We start from the raw sequence: 14,893 nt of genomic DNA on the forward strand, positions 1-14,893 counted from the left end.
TGAGGGAGTGTGTTGCTACAGCGATGTAGTGGTGGCATCACGGTTTTTGCCAAAGAATGCTATGGCACCATAGAGCAGCACTGTGGTACTGTAGCACCTTATGTAGATGTGCCCTACAGGCGCTGATCTTGCTATTATTGTATGATTTTACTAGAATATTCTGTACTTGTTTTGTTTCTAGATTGTGATAAAATATTGCAGGAGACTTTCAGCACTTCTCAGTGACATCCTTAACCAGCTGTCAATATGTTTTACTAATGTAACACATATTAGGGTAACATTTTTTGACAGCATTCTGGGAATGTGAGCATTTAATCTATATAGAGTCTTAAGTTCACCTGTGATACATGAGCTAATTTTTACTTCAACCTGCTCTTTTTCATACCATCATGAATCATACAGTCATAGGAATTGTTAACTCCACTTATTGGCTCATTTCATTGTGGGCATATAGAATCAGAGAAGCATAGAAAGTTGGGGTTGGAAGGGACCTCAGGAGGTCATCCAATCCAACCACCTGCTCAAAGCAAGATCAGCCCCAACTAGATCATCCCAGCTAAGAATTTGTTTAGCTGGGTTTTGAAAACCTCCAAGGATGGAGTTCCCACCACCCCTCTGGATAACCTGTTCCAGTGTTTTACTACCCTCCTAGGGAGAAAATTCCTAATATCTAACCTAAACTTCTCTTGCTACAACTTGTTCTGTCATCTGCCACCACTGAGAACAATCTAGCTCCATCCTCTTTAGAACCTTGCTTCAGGTAGTTGAACACTGTGAGTAAGTCCCCTCCTCCCCGGTTTCCTCTTTTCTAGACTAAATAGAGCTCGGTTTCCTCAGTCTTTCCTCATAAATCATGTATCCCACCCCCCAAAACATGTTGTTGCCCTCCACTGGACTCTCTCCAATTTGTCCACATCCTTTCTGTAGTGGGGGGCCCAAAACTTACACCATTACTCCAGATGTGGACTCACCAGTGCTGAATAGAGGGGAATAATCACTTCCCTTGACCTACTGGCAACACACCTACCAATGCAGCCCAGGATACCATTAGCCTTCTTGGTAACAAGGGCACACAGTTGGCTCATATTCAGCTTGTTGTCCACTGTAACCCCCAGGTCCTTTTCTGCAGAGCTGCTGCCCAGTCAGTCAGCCCCCAACCTGTACTGGTACATGGGATTGTTCTGTCCTAAGTGCAGTTCTTTCCATTTGTCCTTGTTGAACCTCATGAGGTTTCTTTTGCCCCAATCCTCCAATTTGTCTAGCTCACTCTGAATCTTAGCCCTACCCTCCGGCCTATCTACTACTCCCCCCAGCTTGGTGTTATCTGCAAACTTGCTGAGGGTGCACTCTATGCCATCTTCCAGGTCACAGATGAAGACATTGAACAAAACCAGCCCCAGGACCAACCCCTGGAGCACTCCACTTGATACTGGCTGCCAACTAGGCATTGAGCCATGTATTACTAGTCTCTGAGCCTGATGCTCCAGCCAGCTTTCTATCCACCTTGCAGTCTATTCATCCAGCCCATACTGCCTTAACTTGCCTGACAGAATGTTGTGGGAGACCATATCAAAAGTCATTCTAAAATCAAGGTACACAACATCCACCAGTCTCTCCACATCCACAGAACCAGTCACCTCATCATAGAAGGCAATCAGGTTGGTCAGGCATGACTTGCCCCTCGTGAATCTATGCTGACTGTTCCCAATCACCTTTTTCTTCTCCAAGTGCTTAGAGATGGATTCCTTGAAGATCTGCTCCATGATTTTCCAGGGTCTGAGGTGAGGCTGATTGGTCTGTAGTTCCCTGGATCCTCCTTCTTCCCTTTCTTAAATATAGGCACTATGTTTGCCCTTCTCCGATCATCCAGGACCTCTCCTGATTGCCAGGAGTTTTCAAAGATGATGGGCTAATGACTTGTACATGTCCAGCTTTTCTAATATCATATATATCATAATATATATCGCATATCTCATACTATATATCATCATTTATATCATAATGTATATCAGCTGCCCTATCCACTCTGCAAATCTTGTGCAGGTAATCAGAGTCTTACACCACAAATCTTGTTTCAGTGAAAGAGTTTTGCATGTGAAAATTCTATGTCCTATGAATGCAGGTGTTAGAACCTATGAAGTACATGAGCACACATTTGAAAAAGTCTGAGAAGTAAGGCTAATTGGAAAATAAGCATTCCACTTTAAACTTAGTGATAAGTTTAAAGTTTCCAGTGATGGTTTTCATTCTGCACCAAGCTAAAAATTAGACCCTTTGCATTATTTTCATGAGAAAAATAGAGAGAGAGATGCACAACTTCAGAATGTCTAGTTATTTAAGCCATCCATCTGGGATGCTAAAACCCAAATCCTTGTTTTGCTAATTTAGACTGGTGACTAGAACTTAGGTGCCCCACATAATAGGTGATCACTTTAACCATATCCATATACGGTTATTTTTTCTGTTGTAGGTGTTCCAACCTGTAGAGATAAGCAAATGTTCTTCTGAGCCTGGAATGGACACTGAGTCAGTTAGCTGATAGCCAGGGATTCAGAGAGAGATGTCAAATATGGCTTACTTTCGTAAACAATTGGATATTTCTGATCCTATCATTCTGATCAGAAGTTCTATCCTGAACCTAACAAACTCCTTCACCTTTTTTTTTTTCTTTTATTTGGTCAAATCTAGTAGACTTTGCTAAATTTTAGTTTTGATGAATCAGCATTACCTGACAAAAAAAATCACTTAGTTGAAAAATATCCTGACCAGCTGTATGGAAACGGAAAAGAAACTGTAATGTAGTAAAGTACCTTGTTAATGTCTGGCAAGGAAACAGTGTTCTTTATAGTAGTGCATTTTTAGTGCTTTCTTTATTTTTCTGCTTACGTACTAGTTTGTGCTGAAATCTTAGGTTCATTCCTCACTAGCAAGGGTGGTGCTAAATCTATCTAGCCATGGTTCATTGCATGGCAAAACTCCATTGCCTTCAAAAGGAACAGATTCTTCCTGTAGCTTGTCTTCTGAGTAAGACTGTGGGTTTAAAATACTAAGGTTGTATTTTATTTGGCAAATTTGAAGTTGGAGGAAATGTACCTCACCCCTCTTCTTAATAAATAAATGACACAGTTAATAAGACTGTTGAAATCTTGCCTTGGTACTTCCCTAACAAGAGTGAGATACGTTTCAAAAGGAGGGGTAAATGAAATAGGAGTGTCTTCAGCCAACTGCACAAAATTTAATGTCTAGATCAAAGAATAGGGTGATGGGGATTACACCAACAGAGAGAGAAAGTACATCAAAGGTATTTGCAAATGTTAGGTTTCATTGACATGTCTTGCCCATGTCCAGTGTAGAAGCAAATAATCAGTCAACAGATTTTCCTCTTCTATATTCTCAATTATTTTGAATGCATCATGAAGGTTGAGAGACTACACACAGAGAATGGAGCAGAAAGAGTGAACATCTTTTTATCTAAAACTTTGCAGGAAGCTGTGGAGCTGGAAACTATCTCAGGAATTGCCTAGCCCAAAGGCAGACAAGGCAGAACTTTGTTTGATAATGAAAGAAAGAGAAAACTGGAAGCTGAGATCTCTAGCAAAAACTTTAAGGCATAATTCTTCAAATTCTTCTTGGTACTACACTCACTTCTTTTGATGAGATCTTTTAGCAGCTCAGGGAATTTCAAAGGGGTTTTAAATTTCTTTAGACTTAAAGAGCTTGTCATAGATTTCACTGAAAGGATATGGAACCATGAAAACAAACACTCATAGTGAATTCATAAAAACTCAACAATTCTGGTCATTTTTAAAGACCAGATCTAAACTCTAAACTTTGAAGATTTGCTGAAATAATAGAAAACCTTCATGTCCATGCTGAAATGTTTTTCTTCCATGTTTCTAATTCTTTGTGATTTGAATTTGCATGTGATTTTTCAAAAGTAAAAATATATTTTTTAAGTTTTTCTTGAGCATATATTGTGTAAAGCATGTGTTTAGAAAAAAGGCTGCTTTGTGGAGTGATATGTTCATGAAAGGAGTTTTAAGTTTAATCAGAAGGGGGAATTAGAAACATGCAACCAGGCTTCAGAATGACATTAAGGAAATTAAAATAAACCCACTCTACAGTAGAGGATAAAATCCAAGTAATTTGTTCATTTCAGTACTGTCCGTTAAAGCAAACAACAGAGAGAGGATTTATATCAATCATGCAAACCAATAACAAGAATAGTAATCTAGGGCCAGACCCTGCAGAAGTTCCAGGTAATTGAGGTACAGACCAATGAAAACAGAAGTTCAAAGGTAGCATTACCTCGCTTTTCTTTTCCCTGAGCTCAGTAATCAATCTTGCCATTTAGAACAACCTAAAAACTATTTTTTCTAATGACTGTCTCAACGGAAAAGGTAGGTGCACCCACACATGCCATTAATATGCAGCAATAAACTCTAGAGCTTATCACTCTGGAGTTTATTGCTCCTGGGAAGCTCCTGGGCATGCCATTTAAATGTGAGCCCAGATTGCAGCCCATTGAACTGGATTGGAGCAGCCCTGGCTGGCAGGGGATCTGGGCGAGCCCTGCTATGACTGAGCTCAACATGCTGCTTAGGGACTAAATTGTGCACAAAGGTGCTTCAGTACGGGGCTAGCCAGTAGGCAGCCCCTGCTCTGAAGCACCCTCATGCCCCAGCCATCCAGGTTTGCATCTAAATGTCTGCTGTGCATGAAAAAGCTCCACAGCAGGGTAGCATTTGTATTTACAAATACTACCCTGCTGCAGAATTAATTAGTTTCCTGTGCCCTAATTGGGGCATACGTGTAGATGCTGAGTTTACTACAGAACTAATCAATCGGCTTTGTAGTACACATCTCATGTAAACACACCCAGTAGTTAGCTGTGTGAGTCTGAAGTCAGGCAAAAGACAAGGTAGATTTCCACATTATAGATTAATTTAATTAGAGGTGTATGGCACCTGATTTAGTTAGCCTGTGGGAATGTGTATACATGCATTCATGCCAGCTTAAATTTACCGTACAGTAAGTTACTATGCAGTAAGCAGGAATAGGCCAGCATCTACACATGCAGGCATTAAAGCACATTATCACTGCATAATGACTGACTTGGGACTACAGTTAGTCCCAGGTCAGTCGACACACACAGTGTTACTGCGCAGTAAGGCATCTACAGGTGCATTACTATACAGTAACTAGGTGGACGTAAATTTGATACTTGCACAATACAGGTATCAAATTTACGCTCAAGTCATCATAAGTTGCCATATTTACGGTGCAGTACAGACATGTACATGTAGACACGCACCCGTACTGCACAGTAATTTTAGTTACTGAGCAGTAAATGTGCATGTGTAGGCATGCTCTGTAAGGTGCAAATCGACCCTGATTTTTGCCTGTCTCAAAGAGAGCATTTCAGCAGTCAGAGATCCCTGGGATATACTGATGTAACATGCCAACCTCAAACATTCCAAATGTTCCCACTTCCTGAAATGATTTTTTCAGGTTATCAGCTGTTTTCTCTGATTTCTGGATGGTAATAACTTTTGTCTATCTTGGGTTTTAGCCAGAGTCATGTACTCTAGCAAGTCATGGCTATGCTACCTTAAATCATCTAAGCGCTGTCCACTATTCTTAAGAGAATGTTTTTGATAGAGTCAATGTTGCTGGACACTGAGACTGGGAACAATGAAGTCTTCCTTTGTCTTTGTTTTGTTTTTGTTTTTTGTTTTGTGATGACAATCTAGTTCCTAGTGTTGAATGTAACCTGTAGGGTAGTGCTTTGGGGAGATTTCACACTACCAAGATTATGAACAATGTGGTCTTTTCTGCTAGAATAAGTGAAATTTATGTTTTGCATTGTCCTTGCCCCTCCCTTTTGTCTGGGGGATTTCAGCAATTCCTGGAGTGCAGCTATAATAGCAGTATTATCTGCTGTTATGTATTTCTGCAGGAGCCATTTTATCTACTAACCAGGAAAGAATAAACTTTCCTGTAGCCTTTTCACAGACACTTGAAAGAGGTTGAAGAACCTGGCATAGTTACCCGTGTCCAGATTTAATTAAAAAAAAAAATTCTACAGCTGCTGCATAGCTGTTCCTACTAGCCTTCCCAGTGTTCCAGCATGGCTATTGTAGTTATTTTAAGGATTGAAAATATTGCAAGCATGTTGTATCATTACAGGTTTGCCTGTAAGGACTGTAGATGATTTGTACAAATGGATTGCACTAGATTAGGGGTTTGCTGGAGCAGAAGCCAAGTCAAAGCCTAGTGTTGGTCCTAATCCTGTTTAGCAAGCAATGTGCTGAGCTAAGACCATGGTCAGGTCAGGCAGTTGATCCAGAACAAGACATCCAAGACAGCAACAGGAAAAAGCAGGAGGGTCCAATCGAGGAGATTCTGAACATGGAGCTGGGATTAGGAGTTCTAAGCAGGCCAAAGGTACAGCATGGCAGTCTGTTGCCCAGACAGCTCTCTAAAGTCTGATATGAGCTTTTATAGCCAGTGTGAGCATGGCCTCTTTCTAAGGGGTGACTCAACATGTGATTACCTCCTGCTGGGATCTGGGTCTGGGACTGGATCTGTCCCAGCTGGGCCCTGGATCATTTCAATGATGTGATTAGAGGTACTTGGTAATTCATGTGTATGGCTATAACAAAATGCTGACTATATAGTGAGTAAAGAAGGACAGTTGTCTCTGCCACTAGTGGCAATATGTTTTAGTCATAGGACATTTCTATTTCACAACACTGGTGAGAAGTATTTGCACAAGTTGAAGGTTCTTCACTGCTTAGAAGTGGGCACTAGGTACATGTCATGGTTTGAAATCTATTCAGGAAGTTGTTCATCCTGCAATCTTCATAGGGTCCACTTTGCTTACTTATCATGATCCATGACATGGACATGGTGACCAAATGCTGCTTGATAGTATAGCTTTGCAATCCAAAAGACAATATAAGCAGCCATTAAGTCTGATTAAGGGCAGCTGTAGGTCATCTTTGTAATAGCAGAAAAGGCATTGAGTTGTCCTAATGCATATTTTCAGAACTGATAAGGAAGATTAATATAATTTTGAAATAAAACTAATATTTTTTTCTTGCTGCTCTCAAGGTTTTTCAGAATATTGCCAAATAAGTAGAAAAAACAATATGAAATCATAACACTTTGATAAGAGGGAAGGGAAGAGTGGTATCTTAGGGCATCTTTACACACGCTCCAGAGTGGAGAGGGAGCGCTTTAATTAGACTGGTTCTTGGCAGCCACTCTAATTAAAGTGCCCACAGCATCTTGTGTATTCAACGTCCCAGGCTTCAAAATGGCAGTAGGAGCACTTTAACTAAAGCTCATTCACCTTTATTAATCGAGTCTGCTCCGTGTGCTAATTAGCACACATTGGAGCAAGCATCAGGCACATGTATAAGCGCCTTTAGAGACAAACTTGCTCACAAAGGTTTATGGTTGAAATGACCCTCCCTCATATCAGAGAACAAAGAGTTGCCTACAAAAAGAATCATTTTAGATATGCTTACATAATTTTAAATTTTAAAAAAATTAACATTCAAACAAATTTGAATTGCATCAAATTTATAAAAATATTGACTTCTGGCTTGCTTAGGAAGAGGGCATTAAAACATAGCAGTGAATCTTTGACCTCCTGCTGACACTGTACAGTAAGAGAATACTAAACTAAACTAGTGATTCACCTGCACAGAATCATTTCTGGTTCTGAAACCAACTTATTTAAACAGAGGTTAGTATCAAGCCTAAACCTTCTGAGACTTTTAATTGTCTGATTTAAATTAAAAGCTTTATGCCAGCTTTTGTTACCACCCAATTAATTTTCAAAACCAATTAAGATAAAAATCATCCATAATAATCTCATACTTATTACTAAACCTATAATTTCACTGAACTCATTTACTACTTTTGACCTAGCATTAATGACTCCAGATTAGAGGTGAGCAGATACTCTAGGGTTTGTGTTTGTAAGCTTCTGGTGGATTTGGGGGAATTATATTTTCTTTAAGTGGATATTGGCTTTGCTAACTGCAGAGGTAAGTGAGTAATTTACAATGAATAATTTATTTGACAACTTCAGTCTATTTTTATGCTAACGTGATATCTGCAAGCAGATCACAAGTTCCTAAAAATAGTCATTATTTGAATATATGCAGCAAATACCTTTTTGCACTTTTTGTTCTATTAATATTCAATGTTCAAGCTATTTTGCTTAGTTATAACTGATCCATTGGGTTGCCTCACATTTCCTGTTTCTTGATGAAATAAACCCACAAGCATTTCTGGCATGAATGCTTGTGCATTTAATTTAGCCTAATTTTTCCCATGCTCTTTAAGAGTAGAAAGGAATGCACCCATTCAGTGTTTCACTGAAGTTGGTACGACTGTTCAGGCTATGGCCTACATGAGGTTCTTTGTAGGTTTACTGGATAAAATACATTGACTGCAGTTTTGAAATTTGCTTTCTATACATATATGTCACAGTAAGACTTCAGCCCCTGAAGTTTCATGAGAAGTGTGAAAGTAAAAAGAAATGAGACCAGATCTGAAGTGAAATCTATTAAAACTGAGAACTAATCCTCCTGGTAAATGCTTATATTGTTTGCTCAGCTCTAACTAAGAGCACATCTACATCAAAGGTGAGCACCACAGTGATTATGGAGAAGCTTGGATTGCCCACTCTGTGTGCAATATATCCCAGAATGGATGTATTGTAACAGCCTGAGATAGAGGGGCTTTGGCACTCACCCAACACATTACATCTTTATGGTATAGCATGTTTAGGGCAGTTATACCATGCATCACTGCAGCATGGTCTTGTGATGATACAGACATTCCCAAAGAGTCCACCTAAATTGACACTAGCTATGAGATGTTAATAAGTACAGTAAAGAATTCTCTTCAAAATGGTGTAAAATCACATTCTGTTATGTTTAGACTGTCACATCTATTCATGATAGAATGTGACATTAAGCAACATGAAGTGAGTAGTGCAGCTGATCACTGGTTGTCAACATAGTTCAAGAAAATGCAACTGAAAATCTCTTTATGTCACAAAATGTAGACTTCTATTTTTAAAGGCCTAAATGTCAGAATAAGGGAAATTTATCAAATCTATTTCCATAATTTATTCTGGATTTTGAATACTATAGACCAGTTTCTTCCTTCCCTTTCACTCACATATCTTCATTGACTGCTAGTACTGTCCATTTAGGAGAGTAACCAAAGGTAGAACATGATCCAGTGCAAGGAACATTTTTTATAAACAAGCTGTCAATATGGTTAATTTTACCCCCACAAATCATTAAGAGAAGTCAATAAAAATTCCACATATCACTTAACTATGGCTTCTTTTTTTTTTTGCTACAAACATCAGATATTTAAGAAATGTCCAAGGAATGGAAATGGGTTTATATATTGGTGATGCACTGGTGGGGAGCACGGTGAGGCACATGGCCCCCTGAGCACACTGATGCCTCCCTGACAGTGAATGCTCTGGCTCGTACGGGGACACGGAGAGTGCTAGTGTCCTCCCTGAAATTGGCTCCGCCATTGGCACGTTGGCAGTCGAAGTGCCAGCACTTCCACTGCTGCTGTGCCATATGCAGAAGTGGTGGCATGTCCACTGATGTGCTCAGCAGTCAGCCACTGGGCACCCCACCTCCCAGTCACCAGCGGGCCACTGGGGAGCTCCCTGGTTGAGCCCTGCTATTGCTGCCCCAGACTCGGGAGGCACCAGTCACCCGTGGGTTTATACATCCATTCCTATCAGTTTATAGATAATAAATCCATACTGAGAGGAAGCATTTCACAGCACACACATATTTTTCAGACATATTTTGTAGTCTATCAGAGTGTGTGCTTTCTACAGAGATTTTCAAGAGGACAAAAATGAAAATAAATTAAGGGGAAAACATATATTAAACTATTAAACTAGGAGCTTGCTGATCTAGTACTCAATAAAATATCTAGTAGAAAACAATCAAAGCACTTGAATATTTCCTTATTATTCCATAAAATATTTCCGTGTTTTGTTTTGCTGCTCCAAAAATTACTCTCACTTCCCGTCCCTACTCCCCCCAGAAAACCCTCACCACCACCCATTTGCTCTCACTGCCTCACAAGTTTTTGAGGTTGTGAGATGGTGAGAAGGTGATTATGATGATGGAACCAAGTGGGAGACAGGTAGCGAGAATTGATTTTGTATTACTATCAAATAAGCTAGGGATCAGAAAGAAGGAGATCTTAGATGTGGCCTTCAGTGATCCCTGGATGCTGAGAATGGAAATGAGTTTAGAGTGAAGGAAGGGGGAAAGGAATGTGGAAGTTAAATGTTCAATTATTACAGGATGCGAAGACCTGTCAAGAATATGTGGAACTCTACAAAGGATGGAGGACTCTGAAGAGAAATTACAAAAGGATCTGGGAGTGGTGGACTATGATGAGAAGAATGAGGGAATTTTTTCAGGAATATTGGTTGATTGGTTGAAGAAAAGTGAGGAAGAGGGTGGAAGAGTTATAAGAACTGCATGCAAGGAAGTGGGAATTATTAAAGGAGGTGGTAAGAGAAGTATGAGTGAAAGAAGAACTGGAAGCAGTTGACTAAAGAATAGTTGAAATGGAAAATGGATGAGGAAATGTTTCTGACTAGAGCACCTTGGGTGGAGAAAGAGAAAGGATGGTGTAAGTATTTTTTTTTTTTTTTTGGTAAAATTGAGGAAAATAAAAAAGGAACTGAAAGCAGTGAGAATTGAAGAAAGAATCCATATAGAAGGTGTTGGACATGGCAACAGAGTTTTATGAAGAGTTGTAAAAAAAGAAGAGGGGTGGATGGTGGAATAATGAAGGTGTTCCCTGATGGGGTAAAGGAATGAAGGGAGGATGGAAAGAAATCAAAAAGTGGAGAAGTTACGTATGAGAGATTAAAGATTGCTTAAAAGCTTGCAAGAGAGGGAAGGCACCAGGAAGAGGTAGACTTCTGGTAGAATTCTATGAAAAAGTTTGGCAATGGCTGCAGACAAATGTAATAGAGACATATGAGGAAATAACGGAAGGTAGGGAAACAGGAGGATTTTTGCAGAAGGTGCAGTAAGTTTGATATTCAAGACGGGAAAGGAAGATGTGCTGGGCAACTGGAGGCCAATAACCCTTTTCAATGTTGACTACAAATTGATGACAAAAGTACTGACAAAAAAATGACAACAAAAAATTCATTCTTTTCACCCTGATAGTCACTGATAGCTCTTCTCAAGACTCAAATCCTTGGTTATAGATCTGTAAGGTTACATAGACACAGCTTATCTCCAATTAGGAAGCCATTAACTTTTATTTTTTGATGCAATAACCTCCACAAGGTGAAGATGGACCAGATTGCCCTGTGCCTCATCTGTACATAATTTTTTGGAGCATCCCAGGACTTGTGACAAGAACACCTAGTTCCAGTCACAAATGGGTGCTAATACTCCTTTGTGGGGAGTATTTACACAAATTGAGCAGTGCTGAGCTGTGGTGTTACTGTGGAGGGTGGGGCCACACTAATCATATATTCCAGGCTGAGAGAGGGCACAACAGAGGGAAAATTCTTGATGAACTGTATGCAATGTTGTGGCTCACTATAGCTTGAAATGCTGTGGACTCTGGTGAGACCCAGCCCCCTGAACTATGAAATAAATCGTAAGTTTTTTGGCTTTGAACTAATGCTATGAATAGTTTATACTACATATCAGAAGATGTCAAAGTGCTGTTCCAAACTGTTTTTATGAAACAACTGTGCTAAAACTTGCAGCAGGTTTTTGGTTTGTTTGTTTGTTTGTTTGTTTGTTTTAAAGATAATATACATGAATTCTGGATAATCTAAGTCTCTAGTTATTGTGTGGAAATTGCTACAACCATGTTTAATTTCAAGCTTATTTTTTTCAAATTTGTTCCTCACTTGCATGTACCCAGGGAGAGCAGGGTAAGGGGAGAGGCTGCCAGTGGAAAAATTTGGGAGGAAGCAAAGAACAGATTTATTTCCTCTACTGTAGAAGTGGGATGGGAATGGAACAAATTCAAGGCAAACCTCTAATAATTAGATTCTATATCCTGAGAATTTTAACAAATTTATACATTTTCCATATATAGGATCTAATTATTGAGGAGTTGTCTTATAATCAGGACTATCTTCTATGTGAGTAAATACAGTAGATTATAAATCAGGTTTAGCATTTAGGTTATACTCTGTATATTTCCAGGGCCTTTACTAAAATAAACTAAGTTTGAAAATGACACAAAGTAAATCTCCATATCGGTTCTATATACCCATCAAAAATGACAGCCCATTTTTTAACATACTATAATGAAATATGAAAAAAGGGAGAATGAGAAGTTTTTGACATTCATACTGAGATTAAGAAAGATGTTCTGACAAATGAGAAACCAGAACCAGTTGTCCAAAATTGTAAAAGAACTCCAGTCAATGCGGTATACGATTAACAAAAAAAATCTTGTTGCACTTTTTCATTAGTTAAAGCTTCCTGAATCTCCAGTTCCAAATGAGAAGGAAACAAACATACCTTATGTTGGGAAGCCCAGCAAGGATGAACTGGCTGCAGTCCAAGGTCCCCCCTTCTCAGGTACCAACTCATCATTGAACTCCCACATTTTACAATGTTATAAGCCCAGTGCTTAAGATTGATTACAATGTTAAACAAAAATAGTACTAAATATAGGGTCCAATATCTACTAAATTAAATGAAACATGGCATAATGAATAGCCAATAAGAGAGCAGGTTCAGAGGCCTGTTGCTATGCCCATATTCTTTTCTTTGACTAAAAGTGAAAAGGGCACCTGAGTGGCCTACTTAACTAAAAGTTATGTAACTAGAATATAGAATATGACTCAGAACACATCTTAAGGCAAACACATAACTTCTGCAGAGCACTGACCTAGAGCCCTATACACATATAGGAGATGCCTTGTCTTGGGCCTCAGTAACGTCTAGGGTTCAGCCTGACAAGCTGTCCTCTGGACCCCTTACAATCTTCACCTCTTAGCTCACTGTCAGAACTACCAGGGGAGCAAGCTAACATTGGAGCATCTACATTAAAGGAAGTGTTTCAGACACTGTTCCTTCCTTGTTATTTATAAAGGTGATTTCTAGTCAAACATTTGTCTGCATGTGAGAGAATAAGATTGAGGACAGAGGAAGGGCCCGAGTTACCTTCAGGAGAAATACTTACCGCAAGTGTGGAGGTGACCCTGGCTGAAGCAGGAAAGATGTCAAGATGCTTCTGGAGTTCCTGCTTCCTCTGGATTGGTGGAGGGAGCCTGAAGAGTTGTATTTCCTGCCCTAGAGAGAGGCAACAGCAGGAAGACTGTGGCAGAACAGGAGAAGGAGCACGAGGGACCTTCCTGGTCAGCGGTACCCCACCAGTCCTATGCAGGTGAAGTGGGAAAGCCTGTGGATTGAGAATGGTCAGAGGACCACTACCCAAGCCTAAGACCCAGGGGACCAGGAAGCCGCTCAATTCAGAGAGCAAAAGAGCACAGTGGAACCAGCAAAAAGAGTGAAGAGGAGGGAGAACCCTCACTGTGAGTGAGTCTAGGGGTTGTTAGAGGTACAATCCTTTCTTTTTGTGTTGGTGGTTTTTTGTTTCTTTTTCTTTTGCCTGCCTTTCTTGCTGCATCAGGGAAGGGGGCCATAAGGAAACTTCCCTAGCAGGGTCTTTGTGACTAGGGACAGAAGTTACACATAAACTGGTTTATATGATCAGAAACTAGTTTAAACCTGTAACAGAACAGAAGCTCAGTGCATGTAAACCAGTTTCAAAATGGCTGAACCTGCTTTAAGATAAACCTGGTTGGATGCAGTAGCAGACTTAACTGATTTGGGTCAAACCAGTTTATGAAACTTCTGTCCCAGACCCCTTCCTGGTTCAAGTTAAATCACAGTCCCACAGCATGCTTTGCAGCCCTCAGCTGGGCTGTACTGTGCTGTCTGGTCCAGGGTGGACGGCTGGCCCCTCTGCTTCCTAGCTGCGGCAGTGAGGCCTGGCTGACAAGGGGGTGAGAGGGGCAAACCTGGATGAGTATGCAGCCCAGTCTACAGTAGGGAGATTGCCCACCCCTTGGCAAACCCTGTCTGGAGTCAGAGAGGGGGGTTAAACACCCCTCCCCCCACTCAAACTTTCTGCTGGCTGCGACTGTGGACTACAAATCCCAGAGGCACCTGGAAGCAAGAAAAGGAAGTGATGAGCAACCCTGCAGAGCCCTGCTGTTATAATTCTGGACTGGAAATCTCAGAGACCTCAGAGGAAGGGGAAGTGAACAAATAGCCAGAGACCTATGCTCTAGCACCCCCTGGCTTCTGGCCTGAGCCACTGCAGGCATGTGGCTGCATTTCCTGAATCAAAGGTAAATGTCTGTTTACTTCTGTTTTAATTTAATCTGTTCATCTTGGACTAACATGCAAAGACTGAATTGATTCCACCTTGGACTTTTATACTATCTGTACTTAGCCTGTTTGCCCACCTCTGAGGAGCCAAGCATGTATGTAATTGTGAAAAGCTCATTGTTCCCATGTGGAAGTGACTGGATAGGAGTCAGATGCCCAGGAAACAGGGCTACATTGATATAAGTTGATAATTTCATAAATTCTTATTGAACTGATCAAAATTGAAGGATGTAGGCACTGGGGAGAGATTTAAGTTGATTGTTATATGGACCTTGAATGAATTGATACAAGTTGATTGACATCTGAGTTAAGGATTGAATTTATTTAAGTTGATTATCCCTATGGACTTGTTTAATGACTTGATATGATTTAGTGGATCCATGGACCTAGAGTAAACTGATCCATAGTGAAGGCCTTTGGGAACTGGGACTCAT

The sequence above is a fragment of the Alligator mississippiensis genome, chromosome 1 (assembly GCF_030867095.1).
Source record: "Alligator mississippiensis isolate rAllMis1 chromosome 1, rAllMis1, whole genome shotgun sequence".
Lineage (NCBI taxonomy): Eukaryota > Metazoa > Chordata > Crocodylia > Alligatoridae > Alligator > Alligator mississippiensis.